The sequence below is a fragment of the Equus asinus genome, chromosome 21, assembly GCF_041296235.1.
Source record: "Equus asinus isolate D_3611 breed Donkey chromosome 21, EquAss-T2T_v2, whole genome shotgun sequence".
Classification (NCBI taxonomy): Eukaryota; Metazoa; Chordata; class Mammalia; order Perissodactyla; family Equidae; genus Equus; species Equus asinus.
In genome coordinates this window covers 41,844,705-41,852,602 of record NC_091810.1, presented here as the reverse complement: position 1 = coordinate 41,852,602, position 7,898 = coordinate 41,844,705, and positions in this window count along the sequence as shown.

Here is a 7,898-nt window from a genome sequence, read left to right as displayed (position 1 = left end):
ACTGGCTGTTTAACCTCAGACATGTTACTAAACCTCCCTGTGCCCATTTCCTCACCTTTAAAAATGGGGATAATAATAGCTCTTACACAGTAGATCTGTGACAATTTATAACTAAAGGGCAGACTTAGCCCAGTGTCTGACCCTTAGAGGTACTCAACTGGGGTGATACTCTGTCTTCGAAATAAACTGTGCAAAGAACGTATTGCACAAAGAAGCTATCACCATTTTACAGATGAGAAAATTGAGCCTTAGAGATAAAGAAGTGAGGCGCCTGCTGCTGACTGAAGCGACATTAAAGGTGAGGAATCTGGGTTTTCAGGACTTGTTGCCTTTGCCAGACCTCCTCTGACAAGTTGCAAACTCTGACCTGGGGGTGTTGCAATGAAAGGGTTAGATCTGCCAGTTTGGAACTCGGGTAAGGTGAATGAAGCACTGGCCACAGGTGCAAAATTTAAGGCAGTGCCAAACAACTCAGTAATCACAGTAAATAATATTTAACGCAATATTTAGATTAATCAAAATTAATGCAGAATCATCCATGATGAACAAAGTATCAAAATCTTAAATAAAGACAGGATCCAACGCTGCTCTTTCACAATCCTGCCTGGTTCACCTCCCCCAATCCTGCCCCTGGGATCTGCAGATCTGGGAAACTACTCAGTGGGCTGCCCTGGAGGGGAAAGGCTGTTGGTTTAAGGATGACACGGGAGAAAACAGCACCCTCTTCTGGCAGATAGTGAGCACTCCTCTGGAAGAGCCAAATTAGCCTTCTTTGCCCCTAATCTCAGCGCTAGAACTGTCCCTTCAGGCACGTAGTGCTTTTCACCCTGACCCCTTCCTGAGACATCTAGGTTAAAAGGTTGCAGGCAGGTCAAATGATGCATTGGAGCCCCCCGCCCCCGCCCTTCCCACTGGCCGCTGCGCTGCGCTGGATCCGTTGCTTTTCCCCTGTTACCACCTGCGCAAGCATGCCCAAGGACTTGTCCCGCTTCTACCGCGGATTCTAAAGCAGCCTGTTGGTATAAAGTTGGGCTTTGCAGGCTGAGCACGAGAGGGGACAGTGAGGAAACAGCACCCAGAGGCGGAGGGCTTCTCACAGAGGCTGACCGCTGGGCCATGAGCAGGAAGCCGGCTGCTTGCTTAACTGCGCAGCGTCTTCTTCTTTTAAGGGTTTGGTAGTTTCGTAGCTTCATTTGTTTTACTTTTTATTTTGAAATAATTTCAAACGTGCATAAAAGTTGCAAATATAACCCCAAGACTCTTACATACCCTTCACCCACGAACATTTAGCCACATTTGCTTTTCATTCATTTTCTATATATACGGATTTTTTTTTCCTGAACCGCGCCAGAGTAAGCTGGAGACATTATAACCCTTGATTCCTAAATACTTCAGTGTGTTTCTCAAGGACAATTACATTTTTGTACATAACCGCAGGACAATTATCAAAGCCGGAAGGTTTAGCAATCACATGGTATTACTCCTAATCTGCAGACCTTATTCAAATTTTACCAATTGTTCTAACAACATCCTTTGCGGCATTTTTTTCTTTCTGGTCCAGGATCCAATCCAAGACTACGCACTGCACTCAGCGGTCCTGTGTCCTTGGTCTCCTCTCCTTGAGCTGTTCCTCAGCTTTTCTTGACCTTTCGTATCCTCAGCATTTTTCAAGTGTACAGGCCAGTTATTGTGTTGAACCTCCTCCATTTTGGGTTTGTCTGAGGTTTCCCCATGATGGGATGCAGGCGATACACTCTGGGCAGAAACACTACCTATGAGATGTGTCTCACGGAATTTCTTCTTTTTTTTAAGATTTTATTTTTCCTTTTTCTCCCCAAAGCCCCCTGGTACATAGTTGTGTATTTTCAGTTGTGGGTCCTTCTAGTTGTGGCATGTGGGACGCTGCCTCAGCATGGCCTGATGAGTGGTGCCACGTCCGCGCCCAGGATGCGAACGGGTGAAACCCTGGGCCGTCTGCAGCAGAGTGCGTGAACTTAACCCCTCAGCCACGGGGCCGGCCTCTGGAATTTGTTAAATGAGCTTCTTTCTCCTGGTACTCACAGGGAAGCTGGGGGACTCTGAAACACAGGAAGCAGGTTATGATTCAAAAGCTTTTAATCCCAGCAGCTAACATTTATTGAGTGCTTGCTGTATGACGCTCCTCTCTGCATCTGTTGATCTGGGGGCTCTTCGCCTTTTGCTACGATGTCGTGTGGGCTGCTTATGTTGGATCACAACAATAATATAACAATGATAGTGGCTACAGTACTGAGCAGTATTAGGCCTCGTGTTACACATCTTCTTTACACATGCTAGGTCCTTTAAGCTTCACTATCACCCGAGTACTACTATTAGCCTCATTTTACAGAGGAGGAAACCAGAGAGGGTGAGTCACTTGCCCCAGGTCTCACAGCTAGTATGAGGCACAGCCAGGACTGTTGGACACCAGAGTGTGAGCACTTGGTCAGTCTCCCATCCCATGTCTTCTCTGGCTCGGAGCAGTGACAAGGCCCCGCCAGTACTGAGAACAATCCACGTCACTGCCCCCCCAAACTCGTGAGAAATGGGGATGGTTTCTCCCCATATTCTGAAACCCCCTGCTTACTCCACACATAGGAGTGTGACAGCTTGGGAGACACCCCAGGCTGTGAGTAGGGGACCTCAATAGATCGTATGGTGTTCTCTAGGGGCAGAAGCCCTTCCTGGGTCATCATGCACTAGGCAATTATTTACGAATCCATTCAAAATTACATCAGTCCCAAAGACAGGGTGAGGAGGGCAGCTACGAGCTGATGGTGTCACTCCTTAACCAAACAGTGACTCAGGAATGATTGATGCTAGAGGCAGCAGTCCCACTCCAAGATGGAGTTTCCCCTCCACAGGCAGAGCCTGCTCCACAGTCATCCCAGAACCAGATTTAGATGTAGGCCAGTGTCATTCACAACACACGACCTTAAGAAATCAGCCTACTAAGTGTGGAGGGGGATACAAGGATGAGTAAGACAGCTCCTGCCCCTGAGGACTCAAAATTAGATAGCAATTGGACTTATCTTTCATTTCAGTAAGTTTTCTCTGCCTCTGTGGTTTCATTCTACATCCAATTTTGAATTACCATTCTAAATCTTAGACTCAAAACTTCTTGAGTCCCATTGGCCACCATTTTATCTGGACTGCTATGACTTCTCTGCAGAACTGGGGAGGGTGACCCACCATCCCGGTTCACCCAAGACTGAGGGGGGCTTTCAGTGTAAAGACAGGGAAAGTCCAGAGGCAAATTGGGACATGTTATGTTTCCATGGAGACCCAATCATATCTAACCAGGCTGTATTCACATGTAGCCGCGAGAGTGCGGAGCTGCCACTAAAGTGAGGTGCATTTCTTAAGGAAAAGACCCTCAGGAGAAATTTCCTGAGCTTTCCCCAATGCCCATTCTATCATTTACAATTTCAGTGGCATCTCCACGGCAGCCTGCAAAATGTAAGTCTTGCACGAAGTCCTAGATGGTGCTCATTGAGCACTATGTGATAGAGTGGTTAAGATCGTGGATTCAGGAGACAAGTCTCTACCCCACCAATTGCACGATCTTGGGCAAGCTACCTAACCTCTAAGCTCAGTTTCCTCTTCTGTTAAATGGTGGAAGTAATAACACCCACCCTCCACGGCTGTTGTGAAGGTGAAAACAAATGCGATAACGCATGAAAAGCACCATGCCCAGCACAGCGTAGGCAGTGACAACGTGTACACTAGCTACTAATTACCATCTGCCCACCCTACGACTTTAAATGAGAACAATCCATTTGAGAACCAACACAAAGGAGCAGACGACAGTCTATTCCCCACAACTGCCTTCTCCTCCTAGCTTCACCTGCCCCACCCCTCTCTGCTCTGTTCCAACATCCATGCCATTTCTAACTCTTTGGCCTGTTCCTGGCCACTTGGTTGCTACTGGGAAAAGGTGACCAAACTTGGTTCCTCATGCTCCTGGCCCCATTGCATACCCAGTACTCCCAGTCCCCAGAACCCCATCCCGGGCACCAAGACCACCAGGGGTCCTGAAGGGTGACCAGACTATGATCTATCCATACAGATGTGTGACCTGGCTCCCTGCGTGACCTCAGAGAGCTCAGAGCTCAGAGAAGGGACAAGGTGGGAACAAATGGGAATGCATTAACCTGTTGATAAATTAGATCAGAGAGTATCATGATTTTTTTTTTTTGAGGAAGATTAACCCTGAGCTAACATCTGCAACCAATCCTCCTCTTTTTGCTGAGGAAGACTGGCCCTGAGCTAACATCTGTGCCCATCTTCCTCTACTTTATATGTGGGATGCCTGCCACAGCATGGCTGACAAGTGGTGCCATGTCCGCACCCAGGATCCAAACTGGTGAACCCCGAGCCACTGAAGCAGAACATGTGAACTTAACTGCTATGCCACCGGGCCGGCCCAGTATCATGATTTAGACAGCATAATGTGCTGCACCTCTCTGAAAGTTTCATTAAGATGTTCGTGTTTATGTGGCTATATGGTGGGGTACTTAAAGGCCCCAGGAGAGATATCAGGGACAGCTAGGAGGGAGAAGTCTTAGTACAGTGGCATGGGTGATATGGATGCTGAAATGAAGTCTGTGAGGCATCCAGCAAACAGCCTTGGAGAAATGTGTGTTTTCTTAGCAAGAACTCTGCCCTACATTCACACATGTGCACACACACATACCCGCTGGTAACAATCACCCATAGATTCCCAGCCTACATTCTGGGTCCTCATAATCTCTTTTCCATGACTCACCTTTGACTATTCAAAGACAGTTGTCAGTCCCTCCCAAAACTGGGGAGCCCAGTATGTTTGGCGTATGAATGGTGATGCTGCTAATAGCCAACATTACGCACACTTCCTCTGTGCCAGGTGCAATGCTAACCTTGAAACACATTGTTCAGCTTGATCTTCTCTGCAGCCCTATGAGGTAGGGACCATCATCAATTCTTCATCATCCCGTATTTATACACGAAGAATCTCGGTTTACAAAGGCAGATAGCTCATAAGTGGCAGAGCTGGACTTTCTGAAGCCACAACCCACCATCTTCCCCTGAGATGTGTTTAAGTGACTCAAACACTCGAACCTTGTGTTTCCTCATCTATACTATACTATAGCCATCTGTGTTTTCTGCCAGCTCAGCAGCCATTAATTCCAGTTTGGTACCTGCATCCTCAGTTTCCTTGGGGTGCTATAGCTCCCATAACGTCAATCCATGTGGTTCAGGTGAGGTAGGAAAAGATGTCTTACACAAGACATAAAAATCACTAAGCATGGGGCCAGCCCCGTGGCCGAGTGGTTAACTTTGCACGCTCTGCTTCAGTGGCCCAGGGTTTCGCTGGTTCGGATGCTGGGTGCAGACATGGCACTGCTCATCAGGCCATGCTGAGGCGGCATCCCACATGCCATGACTAGAAGGACCCACAACTAAGAAAAATACACAACATGTACCTGGGGGCTTTGGGGAGAAAAAGGAAAAATAAAATCTTTAAAAAAAAAAAAAAAGCAAGCACTAAGCATAAAGGATAATTTGACTAAATTAAAATTGTTTGTTTATCTAAAAACACTAAAGAAAGTGAAAAGATAAGCCCCAAACTTGGAGAAGATATTTGTCACACATATAACTACAAACCATTAAGACACAAATAATTAGAAAAATGGGGCAATGACATAGCAGGCGTTTCACAGACAAGGAAACATGAATGGCAGATAAAGATATGACAGATTGCTCAAGCTCATTAATCTTGAGCATGAGGATCAAGATCACACAAGATACCTTTTCACAACCACTGGATTAGAAAGGCGTGGTTGTGCCAAGCGTTGGCAAGATCCCGTAGATGTTCTCCTCCATTGTCTTCTAAAAGTTTAAAGTTTTGCCTGTTCTATTAAAGTCTTCAATCTATCTAAATTAATTTGGGGGGAAGGGTGAAAGAATCGTTAAATTTCAGTTTTCTATATGAATAATCACTTGTCCTAGCACTTTTTACTGTCTTGTTGCCCTTTTCCCCAGTGATCTGGTATGTCACCTTTGTCATAAACCAAGTTTCCCCGTGTACACAAGTTTGTTTCTATGATTTCTATTCGTTCATTAGTGTTTCTACCGATCCCTACATGAATACTTACTGTCCTAATAACTATACTTTTATAATTGAGACTGGATATCTCCTTTTTTTCCTTCATTGGGAGTATTTTGGCGTTTCTTGGACCTTTGCTCTTTCGTGTGAATCTTAGAATCAGCTCGTCATCTTCCCTGAAAAGCCCTGTTGAGATTTTGATGGGAACTGTTTCTGATTTTGAAGGAAGCATTTCTAACTTTTCATTGTTAAGGATGATATTTGCTGTAGGTTTTTGGTAGATGCCTTTTAACTGATTAAGGAAGTTCTCATCTTACGAGTTACGACCGTGAGGGACTGTGGATTTTATTTTAAAATTTTGCAACTATTGAGATGATCTTCCAGTTCTTCTTTCATATGATGATGTACTTAACTGCTGGACTATGTTTCCTAATGTTAAACTATCCTGGCATTCCTGGGATAAACCTAACTTGCGTATGCTCTATCATCCTTTTTATATGTTGCTGGACTCGATTTACTAATATTTTATTTAGGATTTTTACTTCTATGTTTTTGAGTGATTTATGAGTAATCTGATCTTCTTTTGTATCGTTTTTAGACTGGCGTTATAGAGTGAGGTGGGATGTATTCTCTCTTTTTCTATTTTCCAAAATAGCTTATGAGAAAGTAGAATGATCTATGCCTTGAAAGTTTAGACTTGCTTCTAGGACCACCGGGGCTTAACGTTTTCCTTTGACTAAAGATTTCATCAATTTTTTAAATAATTACAAGACACATTTTCTATAGCTTAGAATGGACATATTTTGCTGGTGAATTGAATTTTTTATCATTATCTTGTGATCCTCTCCGTCCTTAATAATGTTTTTTGTTAGTCTATGTTATCTAATATTAATATACCCGCTATCTTTCTTTTGGGTAGTGTTTGTCAGGTGTATAATTTCCCACACTTTTACTTTCAGCCTTTCCAAACTCCTGTGACTTAGGAGTGTCTCTCGAAACAGTGCCTCCTAGATTTTTTAACATCCAATTTGACAATTTCTGACTTTTAACCGATGGATTTAGTTAATTTACATTTACTGTGATTATTAGTATATCTGGACTTATTTTTACTTTTTTATTTTTGGAGGGGGGGAGTCTCACTATTTTCTACATTTCTTTTGGGTTGACTGGTGTTTGTTTTTTTATTAGCTTATGTCATTTACCCCCTTCTACTGGTTTGAAAGATACATATCTCATGTGTATTATTTTAGTGATACCATTCATATTTTACCACATATATTTAACAAAGCCCAAAGTGACAATAGTTTAATCTTAATTCCCTTCCCACGCAAATGCAAAGGCACTAGAACACTTTAATGCCAACCGCTTCTTTCCTAATTTATTGTTGCCCAATATTTTAGTTCTGACCCTGTTTTAAACCTACAAATTATATATTATTATTGTTGTCATTGATACTGACCCTGATATCAGTTTCCCCACATTAAACCCAGCATATATGGGGTTAAAACCAAAACACTCATTCCCTACTTGCTCTCTGGCTTCCTGGCTCCAGAATCCACTATCCTCCATGGAGACAGACACCGTCAAGGACAAGCACCTGGATTATCTCCTCCCGCAAAAAGATACGGGCTGGTGGGAAAGCTGCTGACAAGCAAGGTCGTGAGCTCCCTCCTCTCTGCAAGTGTCTCAAGGCCAAAGACAGGCTGGTGGGAAAGCTCCGACCAGCAAGGCCATATGCTTCCCCTCCCCTACCTAAAACCCCAAATAAAAACCCTTCCTTTTAGCTTTTAGG